Source organism: Pistacia vera, unplaced genomic scaffold (assembly GCF_008641045.1).
Source record: "Pistacia vera cultivar Batoury unplaced genomic scaffold, PisVer_v2 Contig461, whole genome shotgun sequence".
NCBI classification, from domain to species: domain Eukaryota; kingdom Viridiplantae; phylum Streptophyta; class Magnoliopsida; order Sapindales; family Anacardiaceae; genus Pistacia; species Pistacia vera.
In genome coordinates, this window is record NW_022196292.1 from 1,076,663 (window position 1) to 1,098,721 (window position 22,059).

The following is a 22,059-nucleotide window of genomic DNA, read 5'->3' on the forward strand; positions in this document are numbered from 1 at the left end:
AAAATCTAAGGATAAAAAATGAGAATGGGAGGTAAGATTTGAATGGGCAAAAAATCATCTTGCGCTTGATGAGACCCATAAACGAAATAAATATGTCACAACTCAAGACCTTAACCCAATTTCGATTAGACCTAAACTTAAAGTCACTTTATGAACTGCCCACTTTATAAATTAGGGTATCCTACAAGTTAAGTTAAATAAGGTTCCGGCTAAATTATAGATTTTTTGCATTTACAAGATTACCTCTAAAATATAGTATCGGGATAATGTTATCTTCCCGTAATCAATTATAGATCGAAGGTTTTAAAATGGGTGTATGAATTTCTTTCTAAGCCTCAATATTAACTTTCTAAAAAAATATGTATTTTTTTGAACCTATAATTACAAAGGAGGGCATATATTCTTTTGATATACCCTTAAAATACAATAATAACAAAAAAAGATTTATTAAAAAAAAAAAGAGATAATATTATTTTAAAAATAATACTGAAATACATTGGGTGGCTATTATATAATGCATAATTTGTGGCATGTAAAATGATGACAACATATGAAATTTTGAATATATTATCATTGTAAAAAGTATTATTTATTCAAAATGAGCTCACGTGCGTTTAAAGCCACGCCAGTAGAAAAGCTGAAACCCAAATGGCCCAAATGGCCCAAATCTATTATACTTGTATCCTTAAAAGACCTGGTTGACCTCGCAAAGACCCCTTGACCAGGGCGGGTTCAAGGAATTCCCTAGGGGTCGGGGACAGGCCCGGGAATGGGATCCCCAACCCACGCCCATCCTTGTTGTGTCACTATTGGATGTTTAACAATTATAAAAACTAACTTATTAAGAGCGCATTTGGATGAAGGGATGTTTTATTATTGAAAATATTATATTAATATAAAGATAAATTACTTTGAAGATTATAAGAATATTTGAAAAAATTTATTTTTTTAAGTTCGAATAAATTGGTTGATATATTATATTGATATGTTTGGTTAAGAAGTAGATGAGTGAGTATATTATATAAATTACAAAAATTTTTCATTTTAAATATTAATATAATATTTTTTTTGAATCGTATCTTTTAAACTCCTACATTTGAAATTTTGTTAAAACACCATAATTATATAAAACTTTAATTTATAGCAAAATTACCCCTACCTACTATCGGTAGCCAACCATTACCGCCAGTAATTGTTGGAATGACGCAAGATCAATCGGATTTGATCGATAAAGTTGTTTCATGACCAAAAATATGATCGTGATCTGGTTGTTCTCGACTAGATCAAAAGCCACAAACGGCCAGATCGCCGAGGAAATAAAATTTAATAGCTGGCTTTTTTTATTTTTAATTCAATGAAAAGTGGTAATGGAAATTGGAAAGGGAAACTTGTGAGATAATGAAAGGTTGATGTGAATGCAGGAAATAGCAACAAGGAATTCCCGCGAAAGGAGTGACAGGCTGGAGTCTGGAGAACATGTGCTGGCGAATTTGGCATCTTGCTCGCAAAAAGAAACAAGTATTACTTTTTAAACTTCAAATTCAACTCTTTTATCTACAATTTCTTTTCTTTTCTTTTTCTTTTTTCTTTTTCTTTTTTCTTTTTTCTGATTAATAAAATAATAAATTATTTAAAGGAGTTATTATGAAAATGCTTTAATAATTAAATGGGTTTTAGTTAGTGGATTTCGCGAGGGATTTACAACATGAGGAGTTAATGAATATTTATGAAATTACTACTCTGCCATTCATTTCAACTCAAAAAAATTAACTGCATATGGATTTCTGTTATTATTACAACTACAAGGAGATTTTTCTATTTGATTATACCTGGGGGGGATTTTTGTTATAAACCCATTTAGTTATGATATTTGTTCTATTAACCAATATTGAAGTAACAATTTCTTTAAACCCAAACTTTTAGATATAAAAAATATATTTATTTCAAAAATTTGAATCCAATATTTGAAGAAACCAATCATATTTGAGTTTTGATACCAGCATGTCCAGCCCAATTTTAACAAATTTTCTCAAAACCTATACCAATTTTTAGCCCAGTACACTAAGTCTATACATAAAATTTCTGAGTACACATTCAATAAACAAGTACTTCTTTCCCCACTTACCGGCCCATAGATACAAGGTTCACGTCAGGATTGTGCCAAAAACAATAAACAAGTAAGTTATAATTAATCGACGGTCAAGATTGTGTCACGTCATTCGATACACAGATTCGGTGCATTACTCCCGATGTCTCTATTATTTTCCAATAAATAAATTACATACTATGCTAACTATGCCAATTTCATAACTTGCATATGGCAATAAATCACATTGCAAAACCATATCGCTACGTTATAAGTTTATCTTTCAATGTTATAAATCTGTCATTTTATTATCGACGTCCAATAGTGGATTATCATATATATACATACAAATTATATTTATGTTTGTATATTGCTTGGGAGGATACACAAAGGCTAGCAAAGAGACGTCTCGAGCGCGAAAGAGAAATCAGCAATATTTATATAACATTACTTTGGGAAAAGAACCTCTACATTGTCTTGATAAGATATGTACACATTTCTCATCTAAACTCAATGTTTCTAAGGTGCTGAACTTAAAAGAGAAATGAGCAATATTTATATAACATTAATTTGGGAAAAGAACCTCTACATTGCCTTGATAAGATATGTACACATTTCTCATCTAAACTCAATGTTTCTAAGGTGCTGAACTTAAAAGAGAAATGAGCAATATTTATATAACATTAATTTGGGAAAAGGGAATATGTTCGAGTAACATTACTCTTCATCTGGGCCACATTGAATGCCTGCCAATCATAATCTAAAGGTTCATATGAGGGTAACATTACCTCTGTGTAGTACAATAACCTAAAATAGAGAGAATTAATAAAGATTTTCTTATGGTGAGAGTTACTATTAAGAAATTTATATTATGTTTAATTTTTTGTTTGTAGTATGCATGGGTTGGTACGAGGAGAAAATATGAAGCTTAGAAGAGATTCTAATACTAGTGGTCAGGTATTTATTCACAATTTCACATTTTCTTTATTTATTATTTTTGGGTAATACCATTAATCTTATTAATTTTCATAATTATTTTGTGTATTTATATTTTTAAAATTTTGAACATTTAGATTGTATTGGCATGGTAACCTTACTGAGCTGGTACAAGATCACACTACATTTCTAGTCTAATTCTTGGGTACATTTTTCCAGGTAAAATATGTTGTTGAACTTGCAAGAGCCTTGGCCAACACTAAAGGAGTTCATCGTGTGGATCTCTTGACAAGGCAAATTGCCTCGCCAGAAGTAGACTCTAGCAATGGCAAACCCATTGAGATGTTGTCTTGCCCCGTCGACGGCAGTGGCAGTTGCGGAGCCTATATCATCCGCATCCCCTGTGGTGCTCGCGATAAGTAATAATCTTCGCCTGATCCAAGCTTTTACGTTGATTATTTTCGGAAGAATTGCTCTAATGTTTGTGTTACAGGTACATAGCAAAAGAGTCACTTTGGCCACACATACCTGAATTTGTTGATGGTGCAATAAACCACATCGTCAGCATGGCAAGGGCTCTAGGTGATCAAGTGAATGGAGGAAAGCCAACATGGCCCTATGTGATCCATGGCCACTACGCTGATGCAGGAGAGGTGGCAGCTCACGTCTCTGGCGCCTTGAACGTGCCAATGGTGCTGACGAGCACTCATTGGGGCGGAACAAGTTCGAACAATTGCTTAAGCGAGGGAGGCTGCCTAAGGACATAAATGCAACATACAAGATAATAAGGAGGATTGAAGCTGAAGAGATGGGGCTGGATGCTGCTGAAATGGTGGTGATTAGCACCAGACAAGGATGGTGGTATGTTTAACCTCAACCAATATAAGAATGTCCTGAAATTTTTAACGTACGAAGAATGACCTCGATCCGCACTTTGCTCGTAATTCACGTGCTCATCACTTTTGTTGCATCAGGTTATACCACCAGGGATGGACTTCAGCTATGTAACAACACAAGATTCATTGGAAGGTGATGCTGATCTCAAATCATTGCTTAGCTCTGATAGAGATAACAAAAGGTACCTACCTCCAATACGGTCCGAGGTCAAACATTCTCTCTTCTCAAACTTGAATCTTCATTACTAAACTTGATGCATCGAAGTGATTTTGATTCGTAGATGTGTTTTAATACCATCTATTTGTTTAATATGATTTTCCCTTGCAGATAATGAAATTTTTCACAAATCCTCACAAGCCAACTATACTTGCATTGTCTCGTCTTGACCCCAAGAAAAATGTCACCACATTGCTCAAGGCTTTTGGGGAGTGCCGGCCCCTCCAAGAGCCAGCCAACATGGTAGAAATTGTGTTTCACTTCAATGACTTATCGTATAAATAGGGCTTTGACAGAATTGGTAAACTTCATGCTAATTTACTGAGGGATTAATATTGCAGACACTAATACCGGGAAACAGAGATGACATTGAAGAGTGCCTAATAGCAGTTCAGTTGTTCTTACCACTGTTCTAAAGCTCATCAACAAGTACGACTTGTACGATCAGGTGGCTTATCCGAAGCATCATAAGCAATCCGAAGTTCTTGAAATTTATCGTTTGGCTGCGAAAACAAAGGTAAATTGTTCATCATTTTATCCAATGCTCTACAAAAACACGGAATCCGTGTTGCCTGGTTGGTTAGAATTTTACTAGTCATTGCATCAAAATAGTTCAAAAAGGACACCTGCGACTACCTTTGGTACTTAAGAAATGATGATGAAACATATAAGAAAACACTCTCATCAACAGCATACTTTAGGCTTGTTATGCTTGTATTGCCGGATCAATCTATGCAACTCCATATTTTCAGAACATATTCAGCTTAGATTAATGTCTAGAAGTTGACATACTTTAACTCTTTCCTCTTCCTTGCAACGATAAATTTGCTAACAGTACTTCTATGACGGCTTTGTCTCTTGAAGGGAGTTTTCATCAATCCAGCTCTTGTGGAACCGTTCGGTCTCACACTCATCAAGGTATGTCTCTGTGTTCTATTCTAAAATGTTGTATTGATTGAATCCTTCAATTCTTAGTAACACTCTGAATCTTATAAAAGGAGCACTTGATAGACGAGAAAAAATTCTGAATGTAAACATTTAAGCCTAAATATATCAAAAAAAATCTTAATATATTCCACTTGTATCTTGCAGGCAGCTGCCTTCCTATTGTTGCCACAAAGAACGGGGGACCTGTGGACATTGTGAAGGTTCCAAATTTCTCATCCTTCATAAAAAGTTGTGGTAGAAGAAATGCATGCCTAGACTAAAATTATGCAGAATTAAAAAATACCTCATTGTATAACACTCCAAACTATGAAATTATGACAGAAATAGCTTTGATAGGAAATTTTGGCCACCTAATGAATTAATCATAGTATCACCTTATGACTCAGACTGATAGTAACAGAGGACTCTGTTTTACCAGGTGCTTAACAATGGTCTCCTAATTGACCCGCATGATCAGAAAGCCATAGCAGATGGCCTCCTAAAGCTAGTGCTGACAAAAACATGTGGTCTGATTGTCTAAAAAATGGACTCAAGAATATCCACCACTTTTCATGGACAGAACACTGTCGTAACTACCTCTCACACGTAGAACAATACAGGAACCGTCACCCTATCACACGTCTTGAGATCATGAAAGTTCCTGAAGAACCAATGAGTGACTCTAAAGGATGTGGAAGATCTTTCTTTAAAGTTCTCCATTGAAGGAGACTTCAAGCTTAATGGGGAGCTTGATGCAGCAACATGACAGAAAAAACTCATTGAAGCCATCACCCAGAAGGCTTCCTTCAATGGCAGTGCCAGTGTCACTCACACTCCTGGTAGAAGGCAGATGCTATTTGTAATAGCTGCCGATTGCTATGACAGCAACGACAATATCACAGAGAAATTTCAAAAAACAATCCGGAATGTGATGAAAGCAGCAGGATTGAGTATAGGCTTGGCCAAAGTAGGCTTCTGATACACCTCCTATAACCAAAGTGTACAAAAAGAAGAAGAAAAAGGGCAACCTGGTCATTGCAGTGGACAAGGGCAGCAAGGGGAATTCAGATTAGAATTAGTTAAGGGGTATCTCCACGTAAGGACGTAAGGGAGTGCGGAAAGTGTGAATTCAGTTATATATAAAGAGAGCAGTAGCTAGCTGTAAAGGGCAGGGAAAACCCAGGGAAATGTTGGGAGGTGCTAGACCCTCGAAGTGCTAGCAATCTTTTTATCTTTGTAATCGCGTAGTTATCATTTTTGCCATTGTTGTTATCCCCTGCTACCTGCAGAGTTCATCTATTTTAATCCTCCATTTATATATATCAGTGACAGAGTGTGTTTCAGAGTTTTATTTACAGTTTATTATTGTGTTTTGGACTGGTGTTCTCATCAATTTGGTATCAGAGCCAAGTTTTGAGGGAATGGTCAAACCCAAGATGGAGAACAGAATAGAAAACGTAGAAAAAGAAATGAAGACAGTAAAGGAAAGCGTGGATACGATGAAAACTGACCTGGGAAGTGTGAGGGAGTACTTAACGGAGATGCGCGAGCTAATGCGTCTCAGGGAGGAAAGGGATGAAAAACAAAGTAAGGAGAAATCATTCTCATCATCGGAGGGACACACCTCCGGCCCAGACAAAGAATCTGAACGGAAAAACAGCAGCGACAACGAGAAGGAGGACAAAAAAATGCGTAAACTGGAACTGCCCATATTTAACGGGGATGATCCTTTTGGATGGACCTTCAGGGCTGATCGGTACTTTGCGGTCAATAAGTATGAAGAAGAGGAGAAGGTTCAGGCAGCGGCTGTGTGTATGGAGGGACGAGCCTTGAATTGGTACCAGTGGGTTGAGTCTAGATCACCGATAACTTCCTGGAGTTCCTTCAAAACAGCACTGGTAGAGAGGTTCAGACCTTCGTATAAGGGATCTGCCTATGAAGCACTAGTGGCTTTAAGGCAAACTGGTACGGTGACTGAGTTTCGCGAGCAGTTTGAAGAGTTATCAGCCCCTCTGCGTGAGCTAGGAGAAGAGCTTTTGATGGGAATTTTCGCAAATGGACTAAAAGAGGAGTTACGGGCTGAGCTTAGAGTAAGTAAGTCTAACAGCCTATTTGAGATTATTGACCAGGCCCATAGAATAGAGGAGAAAAACTGGGTCCTGGACAGATACAAGCCCAGATTTTTTAAAACCCAAATGGGTAAACCCGAGAGCTACAATCGGGTCTCTATTTCTTCAGATATGGGACGACAAAATGGGGCAACTGTGGCACTCAAACCTCCAGACACAGGACAGAATAATCGGGTTTGGGATAGGAAGGAGAAGACGATGGGTGGAACAACCACCCCACCCCGAAATGATGGATTCTGGCGACTGACAGAAGCAGATCTACAGTATAAACGCGAAAGGGGGCTGTGTTTTCGCTGTGATGAGAAATTCGGACCAAATCACAAGTGCAAAAGTCGATCTCTTCAAGTTCTTCTGCTGCTGGATGACGATGAACCTGACAGAGGAGAATTTATCAGTGTACCTGAGTCTGAAAGCTCTGCCGAAGGTCACCCTCTATCGTTATCTATGAACTCCATTGTGGGTATTATGTCCGATCTAACCATGAAGCTTCGCGGCTGGATTGGGAGTGAGGAGGTAGTGGTTTTGGTAGACAGTGGAGCCTCACATAACTTCATTTCGCAAGGGATAGTGCGAAAATTGGAAATCCCGATTGATGGCACTAAGACTTTCGGGGTCATGGTGGGTAATGGATTCAAAATCAAGGGTGAAGGGATATGCCGCGATGTAAAGTTAGAAATGCAGGGGTTGGAGGTTCAACAAGATTTCTTTCCCTTCCAACTAGGTGGAGCTGATGTGGTCCTTGGGATAACGTGGTTAAGCACGTTGGGTGATGTTTATACTAATTGGGGCAAATTGACGATGGCTTTTGAGAGGGAAGGTACGCAGATAGTGCTCAGGGGAGATCCTTCACTGGTGAAAACGGTAGTTTCTTTAAAAACATTACTGGGGATGTTGTCGTTAGAAGGAGAGGGATATGTGGTAGAATGCAGTTCAATAGAAGTCAAGGAGAGTCCGGATGAGCAAGAGTTGGAGCCTGCGGTGGCAGAAGTGCTGACTGAATTTGCCCCAGTCTTTGACCAAGCCACTAGACTCCCTCCCCGTAGGACACTTGACCATACCATTATCCTGCAACCAGGCTCAAAACCACCCAATATCAGACCATATAAATACCCTTACCTTCAGAAAAATGAGATTGAGAGGTTAGTTGGGGAAATGATGGATGCAGGAATTATCCAACCTAGCTCAAGCCCCTATGCCAGTCCCGTGTTGTTAGTTAGGAAAAAGGACGGGAGTTGGCGGTTTTGTGTTGACTTTAGAGCCTTGAATAGCATTACCATCCCCAACAAGTTTCCAATCCCATCGATTGAAGAGTTGCTGGATGAGTTAGCAGGGGCAACGGTCTTCTCCAAGTTAGATTTGAAGTCCGGGTATCATCAAATTCGGGTTAAAGAAGAGGACATTCCGAAGACAGCCTTCCGTACCCACGAGGGCCATTATGAATTCTTGGTGATGCCCTTCGGGTTAACAAATGCACCGTCGACTTTTCAGGCCCTTATGAATACCATATTTAGACCACTCTTACAGAAGTTCATTCTGGTTTTCTTTGATGATGTTCTCATCTATAGCATTGACATGAACACCCACATGCAACACTTACGCCAAACTTTCCAGATTTTGCAGGATAACGCACTGTTGGTGAACCAAAAGAAGTGTGTCTTTGCTCAACACAGGTTAGAGTATATGGGCCATTTAATATCAGCCAGTGGGGTGGAGGCTGACCCACAAAAAATTGAAGCCATGATATCCTGGCCGAAACCACAAAATGTGAAAAGCTTGAGAGGGTTTTTAGGACTCACAGGATATTACCGGCGTTTTGTAGAAGGCTACGGTTCCATTGCTCAACCTCTTACCCAATTATTGAAGAAAAATTCGTTTGGTTGGAGTACTGAAGCTCAGGAAGCCTTTGACACACTCAAAAGGGCTATGACCACGGTGCCCGTTTTATCGATACCAAATTTTGAGCTTCCCTTCGAGATTCAAACGGATGCCTCCGGAGCTGGAATGGGGGCTGTTTTAGTCCAGACTGCCAGACCAATTGCGTTCATCAGTAAGGCCTTCTCTCTTCAATCACGGCTTAAATCCGCCTATGAGTAGGAACTTATGGCTATCGTCTCTGCTGTACGGAAATGGAGTCACTATCTCATTGGCCGCAAATTTATTATCAAGACGGATCAGCGAAGTTTGCAATTTCTTACTGACCAAAGGGTTAAAACACCGGATCAGCACAAATGGATCTCTAAGCTCATGGGGTACTCATTTGACATTCACTATCTCTCGGGCAGTTCTAACAAGGTGGCTGATGCCTTGTCCCGGCGGGAAGACCCACAGGAACTCACTGCCATCACCACGGTTCAGTTCACGGATTATGACGCTATAGCAGCTGAAGCCCAAGCTGATCCAAAGCTCAAAATTATTGTTCAGGATCTTCTGTTCGACCCCAACAGCCGTCCTCATTACATGCTTCGCAAAGGGTGTTTATTGTTCAAACACAGGTTAGTCCTTCCTAAAAATTCATCATTCAGTCAGAAACTACTTGAGGAGTTTCATGGTAGTCCAAGTGGGGGCCACTCTGGGTTCTTCCGCACTTATAAGAGAATTGCGGCTGTGGTATTTTGGGAGGTATCCGACGCGATGTGATGAAATTTGTTCAGTCCTGTGCTATCTGCCAAATTAACAAACACTCCTCTCTGCGTCCTGCGGGGTTGTACAGCCCCTGCCTATCCCAACCCAAGTGTTTGAAGATATTTCAATGGATTTTATAGGAGGATTGCCAAAAGCCAAAGGGGTTGACACTATTTTGTGATTGTCGATCGTCTCACAAATACTCTCATTTCTGTTGTTGACCCATCCTTATACCGCAAAGACGTTGCTACTGTGTTTATCGGTGAGGTGGTCAGACTTCATGGATTTCCACATCCATTGTCTCGGATCGCGATAGGGTCTCATGAGCCAATTTTGGCAGAATTGTTTAAATCTGCAAGTACCTCTCTTAAATTTAGCTCGGCCTACCATCCCCAAACGGATGGGCAAACGGAAGTGGTCAATCGGTGTTTAGAAGCCTACCTTCGTTTGTTTCTGTAGCTCCCACCCCGCAGTGGCCCAAATGGTTAGCCTGGGCTGAGTTTTGGTACAACACTACGTACCACAGCTCCACCAAAATGACTCCTTCAAAGCTTTATACGGGCGAGACCCTCCCATTCTGTTTAAACTCATGGACTGCCCCTCCTTGATTGAAGATGTCAACTGCCAGATTAGGGACCGAATGCCATATTGGACGACCTTAAGCACAATTGCTGCTGCCCAAGAACACATGAAACAGTCGGCCGATGCCCACCGGGCGGAGGTTGTTTCAACCAGGGGATTACGCTTATTTAAGCTTAAACCATACCGTTCGGTCCTTGGCTCGGAAGCTCAATGAGAAGCTAGTCCCGTTTCTATGGCCCCTTTAAGGTGTTAGAAAAGATTGGCCCAGTAGCTTACCGTTGGAACTGCCTCCTACTGCTCGTATCCACCCGTGTTTCATGTTTCCCAACTTAAACCCAGTCTCCATTCTTCAGTTCCTGTTAACAGCTTCCCTCGTTTTTAACTGAAGACTTAGAGCTACAGGTCACCCTGAAGACGTCCTATCCACCCGCAAATTTGGATGGTTCCCTAGAGGTTCTGATTAAATGGCGGGACCTTCCTCCATTTGAAGCTTCATGGGAGGCTTAGGATGTGATATTGCTGCAGTTTCCTGATTTTCACCTTGAGGACAAGGTGGATCTCGAAGGGGGGATATTGAACACCTCCTATAACCAAAGTGTACAAAAGAAGAAGAAAAAGGGCAACCTGGTCATTGCAGTGGACAAGGGCAGCAAGGGGAATTCAGATTAGAATTAGTTAAGGGGTATCTCCACGTAAGGACGTAAGGGAGTGCGGAAATGTGAATTCAGTTATATATAAAGAGAGCAGTGCTAGCTGTAAAGGCAGGAAAACCCAGGAAATGTTGGAGGTGCTAGCCCTCGAAGTGCAGCAATCTTTTTATCTTTGTAATCGCGTAGTTATCATTTTTGCCATTGTTGTTATCCCCTGCTACCTGCAGAGTTCATCTATTTTAATCCTCCATTTATATATATCAGTGACAGAGTGTGTTTCAGAGTTTTATTTACAGTTTATTATTGTGTTTTGGACTGGTGTTCTCATCAGCTTCATATTGGAACCGTTCGAGTTTACGGGAGACTGGAAGCAATCAAAAGCTGCCCAGTAAATATAGAGGATTTGATGCAATATATGCAACAGTGGAAGTGAACTATATTACCCGTGGAGAGATACGATGGCTGATTTGGACTACGAAGCCCATGTAGAATACAAATGCCTGGTGAGAATGTGAGATCAATGGTGATTAGGCTTGCGAGGACAGAACTGGAGCTGAGGTTGATGACGTTGCGAGCACGTGGATGCGTGCGGTTCCAGATAGTCTTCAGCAAAAAACCAGGAGCCAATGTAAGATTTTTATGACATGTTCAAAAATACTGATATAAATTGCAGGTAACACGTTGACAGATGCATTTTTTGGTAACAAAACTAAAGACGAATTTAACATACAAATGGCAGACTCGAAGAGTAGATGACCTTCGCCAAAGGCTGCAGATGAGAGGATTCTGATGCAACCTTGTCACGTGCAACATCAAGGTTAAACGTGGTACCCATTTGCATCAAGAAACAAGCTCTAAGGTTCGACCTCTTTCACTGCATATCATAATATTGTACAGAATCATCAAATAAGATCAAGATCAATCAGTTGTAGTAAAGTGAAATTGAAATCTCCAGTACGTTTGTGTAGCTACCATATTCCGTGTAGGTATCTATCAATTAGGTGGGGAATTGATCTTTCAAAAACAGTAGTGTTTGTGTGAGATAGAGGAGACACAGACATGAAAACCTGCTGGCTGGCCTCCAAAAGACTGTAATTGTAAGAGGCACCGTGGACTGTGGCAGTGAGAAGCTTCTTAATGTGAAGAGAGTTCTAAAGAGAGATTCAGTTCCACAAGACAGCCCGAACATTACCCTCTGGAGGGAAGTTATGAAGCCCAGGATATCTCTGCAGCTCTGAAGGTTCTTAAGATCAATGATTATGATCCTTACTATATTTTCCTTTTAAGTGTTTATATCTCATCGTTAATGCAAAAGCAAGGATATAAGTACCTATATATAAATATACATCTCAAATTGTGAGATATTCAATTGTACAAGTACAATAAAATACTAAATATAAATAATATGGAATGTAAATTTGTGACATGGCATAATTTCCTTATTAAAGACTTAATAACATCTGAAATAACATTTCGGAAATAAAGCAAAGATGTCATAATGTAAAATGCTAGACCAACTATATGATACAAGAGGTATAGTTTTATTTGCAGATGGTATGGCAAAACTTACCACTTCATCATATTAATAGCATCACTCATGAAGTATTCTTTCAATATTAACACAATAGATGAAGCGTACTGTTTCTGCAAATATACTACTCAAAACAATTGAACTAGATCCGTTACAACTAAAGTCATTTATCATATATCCCTTCACATTATAGTTCTAAGGATCAATTCCTAGTTTCGTTTTGCATTTGATTACCTGTCAACTACAAATTTGTTTCTTCAGCCTTTTGAGTTGTCTTAAGTTTCATTCTATTATACTTTTCTAAAATTAAAGATTCACTTCCCCCTTGTATTCCTCTCCACAATCACATTTCAGCACATAGGAAAGTCCCTATAACAAGCAGAAGCATCAATTAGAATGATATGTTTGATATAGAAAAGTAATCACACCGTTTACTAGAATTCGGAATGACTTTTAGCAAATGGAAGGCAAAAACTTTCCCAACTGTAATTGAGTTTCACAACCATGAGCAACAAACCCCACTGTATTAAGAGTTTCATTTTTAGCCACCAACGGAGGACCTTTTCTTTTTAACCTGCTTTGGTCAAAAACCAAATGCCATTTCAGGTTTTGATCAAGTAAATCCTAAAACTTTAGTTTCTGTATGATAAAGAAAAAGCTACCAACTGTATTTACCTTGACTTGCTCAATTTGGTCCTTTAGGCATTCCCAAAACTCAATTCTCCAGCCTTATCTGATAGAAGATCTGCGCGTTCCTCTTCCAGGTCTTTATATCCATTGCCAACATCTCTGGCTATAGTTACAAATATTTAAAAAAGAACCAATAATTAGTTTCTACATACGAGTATATGAAATAGAAAACTAAGAGCCACCACTCACCACTCAACTACTATCCAAAAGAATGGATGTTGAACAATATTTCTATTGGGCAACCTGATCTCTCCGCAAAGAAAACATTATATTGGCCAATAGTTGATTTCATTCTTAGTGATAATCTATGCACAACCTAGGCCAATCACATGAAAACATTTACATGATACAGGTTAGAGAACTAACCTTCAATTTGTTTGCCCTGCACTTCACTTGCTCAAAGGAATGTTTATCTAAAAACACATCCAAGATTAGCGAATGAAATAAGGATTGATAAAATTAAAAACAACAGCATACAGTTAGTTCTGTGAAGAATTAGATCCATGACTAGGAACCAGATGTATTGACACAGTCACATGTAAGTCTTACACCACTGGGAAAAGCAAAAAACATTAAGCTTCAAAAGAAATTTTCCCGATAAGGAAGGTAAACCGAAATGCAAAAACAGTCAAACATTAATTCAAGAAGCACTTTCATCCACTCTCAAGACACTTAGTTTTAGGTACCTAAACTTATAAATAGATTCAATCCAAGATAATCAAGTGACTTACGTTAGCATCACAAATTTTAAATTGAATTTACTACATGAACACTCAATGTTTTACATGTTACACTTGGAATTCATCACTGATCTACAGTCGACAAATAAGAAAAACGCTTTTCACTTGATGATATACTTTCAAACGATGAATGGAAGTAAAAATGTAACTTTGGCATTAGCCAAGACTGGAGACAAAAATTTACTGAATTGAAATTAAATCGAAGCAATAAACTCTTTCTACACATATAAACTCAAGATTAAGTTACCCAGCCCCAATCGGAATTAGTCTCATACCTTTGGGTGTGGGGACATCTCGAGGCTTTCACCCAAAGAAAAAAAAGTTACTGAAATCAAGACATGGTCCATCTACCAATAGAAAAGACATTTCAGTTAAAACCTTGCTTAAGTAACCTTTTTGTTCTCCTGAACAGTTTTAATGTCTTCTTTGCAATTTCGTCAAGCTTTGCTTTAGCAGAAACCAAATTGGCCATCAAGGTCTCCCTAGCTTCACTGCTCTGTTATCCCAAAAATGAATTAGAAAATTGCAACACCATATATCTAATGATATCAATAAAAGTTATTTACCTTATTGTCCATGAAGTTATTGTTATCAATACCGCACTTCCCTGCAGGAAAATTAAATAAGATGAAAAGAATATGTTGTTTCTGATTATAATTTTATGCATCAATGACTACAGTTCAGGTCAAAGTTATCAATTTAAATAGACCACCACTCACATAAGAACATCTTGCAATTTTGAATTAGCTTTTTGATAAAATTCTGTAAACGACAGGATCTCCCTTATTTCTCTTTCTCATGTATGTCACAACTCAGTATCATATATATAAGATTTTGAGCTTAGAAATCATATGAGCCTTCCCTCTCTATAATGCACACCTGCATTTTGTTGTACAGTTACAAATTTCTTAGGCGAGGCCCAAACTTGAAGTGTTTAAATAAACATTGTTCTCTAAAAGCCTACATTTTCAGTAAAAGGTCCTCAACAGACATCCCCTACGGCTCATGGAGCAGAAAAGTCTTGCCCCTTAAATATGAACAAACCTCCCTAGCTGTCCCTACCTGGTAATTCAGATCTTTCATTAAGGGATGTTTATGACCTTTGCAAAAATAATGAAAACAGATAACTACCCAAGTTTCTGACTAGATTTTAAGCCTGCTGATTGAAATTGACACATAAGTAATGCAAAGGTCTTTCCAATATTCGCTCACTGTAAAGCAACCAGCAACAATTGTAATATTAACATTCACCTTCTGGATTAGGGAAATTTTGGTATATTGATATACAAATATTCAATGTCAAAGTGTTTATCATTGGACTTATTTTAACATAGTAAAGTTTGAAGGTAGACAAACAATAGAAAGAGGAAAATGCATCTGCATAAAGCGTGTGCCTATGTGTGTGAATAAAAAAACTAAATTCATCAACAACTTAACATTTGCTTGGGAAAATTGTATCAATCCCAAATCACCAGTTCATGGCTAAGCCACTTGTTCCTTAAAATCAAGTACCTTCAGTTTCAGCCATTTGCCATCCCTTTTACCTTTGACCTGAATAATTTCTAATCATTAGAATTGCACAAACTTGATAATCTTAAAAGTTTTATCTATACGCTATAGTGAAAAGTAGAATAGATCATAGCAATCACAAGAAACCATAAAACCCTATTCACAGTTACATGTTATGAATTTGTAGTTAAATTAAAATTGCTTGCAACAAAAATACATCAAGAGGTTGAAGACAATAGCAAGATCTAATATCTTTGGTACACTAGAAATACAAAATTAGGTTGGATTTTGTGCCAACCTTAAGCATACAAGAGACTACTAACAAAAGGGATTCTAATTACAACAAATTGATCATGCATATATATGTAGGCTCACTTCCCCATTTTTTTTTTTTTTTTTTTTTTTTCCCTCTCCTTCTTGGCCAGAAAGAGGCATGCATTAAAGAGAGATGTACTTTAAGGATGCATGTACTACCACATCTTCAACTGTGAGACATTATTCCCAACCCATCATCACCACTCAAGCAATTCCAATTATCAAGGAAGTGGTATAATCTGAACAAGAAGCCTTAGAGCAATACAGAAAGATATCCAACAAGGAAAACTGAGACCTTTGTTAACTTCAGCTAGTCAGTGAGACACGTTGGATCCTAAAGACTAGATGCACAATCAATTTATCATAAACAGGGAGAGTCAATATCTTCATTCCTTCTATTTCTCTATTTGGACACATACATTTATCTTGAAGAGAAATTAAAAAAGAGGTAAATCAATGAAGTTAACAAAAGATTTAGCGAATGAATACCGATTTATGCCAGTCATTTCTCTAGTCCTGTCAAATTCGAACCAGTCCTACATAAATATGAAAGAGACCATCATCTGCAAGTTAAAATTTTGTAAATAGAACGGTGGATTCAGATGAAAGGCTCATGAAATATAACCTGTTGTGCTTTAATTTTAACTTGTATCCTCTGCAACTTGATATAGTAAGCTCTGTTGTAGTTAAGAAATTATGGCACTAACTGTCCATAGCATTCAGTGAACTTAATCAATGCAATATATTCTAAATATTACCTCTCTACTATTTTTTTAGATGAGCTAATCTTTCTTGTTGTATAAGCTCCATTGTCTGCGCATTTAAAAGAACAATGATGAATCAAGAATATACACCCTAAGATTGAAGAAACATATTCTTCAACAACCCATTTCCCATAATAAAGAAGAATACATACAGAAACAGGAATTCCCCACAATCTATTAAAGGATTATGGCAAGTTAGGGTAGCAAAAAATATTATCAGAACTAAGATCTATCCAGCCCATAAATTATTTTATAGTATACAACATGAAAGATAGTTTTGCAGGAGTTTCTATCAGTATGTCTAGCTCTTCAATTGTATAAAACTTCTAGCCCAAACGTTTACTGAGCAAGTATGGCAATAAAATATAGAAAGTGCACCTCTGACAACAGAAGTTCTTACAATTCGGTTTACTGTGCAGGGTTCTCGTACTGCAAGTAAGCTACTCAGGGTGAAAAAAGGAAAAAGAAAATGTCCCATAACAGGGATATGTAGGTTCCAACTAGGGGTCATTCCAGCTCCCGCACAAAGACACACAAAAATAGATCTCACCTGGTTAAGGGTGGACGAATCAGACTCCAGAGAGCAATTTTTCTCTGTTTTGCCAATATTTGTGCACATATCTGACCTTTTTCCTTGTTCATCTTCTCAGCTTCTTTCCTCAGTAACTTTGTGTCAGACTTGCTGCAAAAATAGTGGGAAACAGTTCAGCCAATAAAACAGCTACTATAAAGAACTAAATCATAAATACAATTGGTTCCACACTCTATAAATGGATTGAACCTACATAAATGTATCAAAATCATCTGAAAAATTTATCATGTGGATATTAGAGGTAAAAAGGCCTCTGAAAGCAAATTCATTTTCTAATATCATTGAAAAAATTGTCCTAAATTTGAGTATACACAAAAACTTTAAAGTACTAATTAAGAGATATCAAACTCAAGGTAATCCCATGAACATGCACAAAGAAAATGATTATTATTCCAGATAAGTTTTTAGAGTGCTTTCAATAGCAGCACCTAATTAGCAAAAGAGCTTTTGTTAATCTACAATAGCACTCTGAAATTCATCCACTGTTTTCCAAAGCAAAACAAAAGGCAAAAGGTTTTCAAATCACTTAATTTTCTGTTAATGAACATATGAACAAGATTGATGTCAAGGTAGATTACAACTAAAGCCCCAAAATACCTATACTAGACTCTTTTAATTTTCTGTTAAGGCAACGTAACAAAACACCTAAGGATGCATTCTAAGTAACTGTGGTGCAGCTAGAGAAATTTACAGGATTTGATTCAAAGGATAAAAGTCTTTTTAAAATCAAATTTATTTAATAAAAAATAAATACACACACACACTCACACTCACACACAAAGCATACTAATTGAAGAACTTTTTAAGTGTTTCTGAAAAAACACTTTTTGGATGAAAAATAAAACTTTATATTGAGAGCAGTTTCATGAGCTTTTACTCAAACAAAATTTTTTTTCTACAAGGCCGTCCTAGACACCAATTCAATAATCAAAGAACTTTTCACATAATCTCACAGTATTGATGAAATGAATAAACCACTGTTTTGAATTTATAAAGAAAAATAAATACTAGGAGTACTTTCAAAGAAGCATTAGATAAGTGCTTTAGTAGAAAACATTCATTTATAGAAACACATTTTAGTACTTCAGACAATCAATCTACCATTCTTGATCAGTTCAACCGATTTCAATACTAATATACATGTAAGCACCAGAATTTTCAATTAAGCAAAATAAATTTCAGTTTCCGATTACAAATTAGGATCCTCTACTAATCTCAATTTCCATGAACTTTTAAAATCTAGAGGATTCTTCAATTTCACAGAAACAACCAAACAAATTAAAATTCATTTCTGTAATAATCAATTTATTTTCAACAAAAACAAAAAACCCTAGTATAGAAGAATTGACCAGAACAAGGTCATTTTCTATTAATTAACACACTGGTATACGCACGACACATTTTAATTAACCTAATAAAATTCAATTTTCAAGTAAATCTTAAAAAATACAAACAAACTACATTCCTTATCAGTAATAATCATTTCATGTAAGCACAGAATGGCCAAAAAACGAATTCGGTTTTCCAAAATCCTTTATGATGCTAATTTCAATTAATCTGATACAGTTTAGTCATCAATAAAATAACTACCAAACAAATTCCATTCTTTCAAACAATCATTTAATTTTGAACAAAAGAACCACATCTAAACACAGATGGCCAGAAAGGAGGCCGTTCCATTGACTACACGCCTAAATTCATTCCATTTCATTCAATTTCGAACTAAACAGATAAAATTCAGTTCCAATTATATCATAAAAGCACCAAAAAAAAAAAAAAAAAAAACACAATTGACCGAACGAGTCGTTTTCCATGGAGTTAATTGTGGTGATCAGCATTTGCTCTCAACCGTGACCTTCGCGGTCTGATCCTCCACCTCTGTTTCATTAAGTTCGATAAAAAAAAAAAAAAAAAAGGTTACAATTCGAAGCCGTTTGAAGCGTGAATGAGAGAGAGAGAGAGATAAAGAGATGTGAACCGCTCATTTGATAGCGTAAAGTCTTCATGTACTGTAAGTACTCCTCCATCGTCTCGATCTTCTGCTGTAAATGTAGATTCGGAGATATTAAACAAAGAGAACCGTTAGCTTTTGAAATTGAAATGTGAATGTCGATTCAAATTTGTTGAAGGAAGGGAGGGTGACTGTAGCCATACTCCGGTTGCGTGCATCACAAGTCAGTGGTCTTTTATTGTATATATTTTTTAATTCAAAAAAAAAAAAAAAAAAAAACAATAATAACAATTTATAAGTTAACGGTCTTTTTTTTTTCGGTTTTTACATTTTAATTTGAAAAATTAAGACACGAGAAAGTAGACAATTTATAAGTTTATGGTCCTTTTTTTTTTGGTCGATTTTTTTTATTTAAACAACTTACAAATTCAAGCTTTTTTATTTTTAAACGACATTAACACCTAGTATACTATATAACAAAAATCTCTTGAATTTAAAAAAAAAATAGAAATTCCTCACTATTATAACTGTTAATAAACATTAAATTTATACTGTTGTGAGTTAATAAATATTATCGAATTATTCTCCTACTATTATTTAGTAATGCTAGTTTTACAAAGACACATACAAGGAGGTATACAAAGACAATCTTCACATTTGATTTCATGATTTCTCTCTCTCTCTTTTTCCTTTTTTTTTTTTGTTTTTTTTCTTCTTATTGATGTCATTTTGTAACCCTCTTTGTATGAGTCTCTGTAAGGATAGCATTTTTCTTATTTTAACACCTAAAATTTAACAAAAAATATTTATGTTTTTTTGAAACCTTTGGAGAATTTTGTCATTATATATCTTAAGAATAAATTCTATCACTCTTTGAACTCTTTAATTTTTTTAAAATTAAAATACGATAACCATTATTGTTATATTTTTTAAATTCAAAAAAAAAATAGAGAACAATTTCAAGTTAACGGTCTTTTTTTTTTTTTTTTTTTTGTTCAGTTTTTTATATTTTATTTGAACAAAATTAAGATACGAGAAACATTTATTACACAAGTTAATGGTCTTTTTTTCCTCAGTTTTTTTTTTTATTTAAACAATTTACAAGTTTTAAGTCTTTTTTTTTTAACACAACATTAACCCTTAAGGATATGATACAATAACAAAAATCTCTTAAATTTTATAAATAACAGAAATTCCTCACCGCTATTAAACTGTTAATGGACATTAAAATTTATACTGTTGTGAGTTAGTAAATATTACTAAATTATCCTCCTACTATTGATTTTAACACCTAAAATTTAACGAAAAATCATTCCTATTATTTTTGAAATCTTTGGAGAATTTTATCATTATATATACCTCAAGGATAAATTCATTACTCTTTGAATTCAGTTTTTTATTTTTATCTTTTAATTTAAAAAAAAATTAAAATACGATAAACAATTAATTGCATATATTTTTAAATTTGAAAAAAAAAAAAAAAGAGAACAATTTACAAGTTAACGCTCTTTTTTTTTTTCGGTTTTTTATAGTTTAATTTGAACAATATTAAGATATGAGAAACAATTTATCTACAAGTTAATGGTCTTTTTTTTCTCAATTTTTTTATTTAAACAATTTACAAGTTTTAAGCCTTTTTTTTAAACACACATTAACCCTTAAGATATGATACAATAACAAAAATCTCTTGAATTTTATAAATAACAGAAATTTGATACCGCTAATAAACCATTAATGAACATTAAAATTTATACTGTTATAAGTTAATAAATATTACCAAATTATCCTCCTACTATTTATTTTAACACCTAAAATTTAACAAAAAAATTATTCATAGATTCAGTTTAACAGATTAATTCATACCTGGATATCGATCGTCTTGAATGGATCATTTTACTTGTCTCGAGTAAACAATTAAAAGTAAACAAGAGATCAAGAGAATTTTTCAAAACTGAAAATATTATTAACTTTCTCTGATTACAAATGTACATAGCTTCTCTTTATATAGAGAAGTTCGAATTTCAAAATTTTTGAATTTGTAGATAGGATAAAATTTACAAATCACAATGTCAATCACAAAAACATGTGATTTAACTTTAGCTAAATAAAACTTAACATGTAACTTAAAGAAAATAAAGAAAATCTCATGGGGTCCACATGTCTCTTATGTTTAAAACAAAATTAACTTATTACACATGTTACTTATTACATATGACACAATATTCAAGATTGCCTTTAAATATTCTGCGTTAAATTTCGTTAGTAAAATCTTGACTGTCCGCGTGTTATTTTCGCTTTTTGGATACACGTCAGCGTATTACGTGTTGGACGTTTCCGGTTGTCCAAATCTCCATCCTCCAGATTTTTATCAATCCTTGAAGTTATTCACTTCGATAAGATCAATAAAATCTTTTAGAGACGCATCTTCTTGGGCTTCTTGGTCGTGGGCTAAGATCAACCTTAGAAGATCAATAGTTCCTTCCATTAAGGCCTGTTTCGGTAGATACGCTAAATCGAACCCTTCTAGTAGCGTTCTCAACTGGGCCTGATTATGTTGAAAAAGAGTATCCTGGATCAATGCATACCTGTCTGGTATAACTACCACAATTCCATTCTGAATATGGACAGTAGCATTTGCTTTGACAAGCTCTTTCAGTTTGGATTTAACCAATAGCAATTTTGCAATATGCAACCTGGTCCAATCTTCCTCTTCTTTCTTTTGGATTTCTTCTAGTGCATAAGAACCCATTTTTACCTCACTATCGAGTATAATTCGATACCATGGTTCTCCTACAAGAAATTCCCATATCTGTACAGGCTGAACATCATAGCTCTCTTGCAATGAGGAAGTAATCATGCAAGTAAAGGTGTCAACTTTCCGATTCAATACACAGAGCGTTTGCTTAACCGCATCTGGCATAT

At 36.0% G+C, this 22,059-nt stretch overlaps 1 pseudogene; it reads left to right on the forward strand.

Moving 5' to 3' along the window:
• Positions 1-1,461: 1,461 nt before the first annotated feature.
• LOC116145432 lies at positions 1,462-12,405 on the forward strand (annotated as a pseudogene).
• Positions 12,406-22,059: the final 9,654 nt, after the last annotated feature.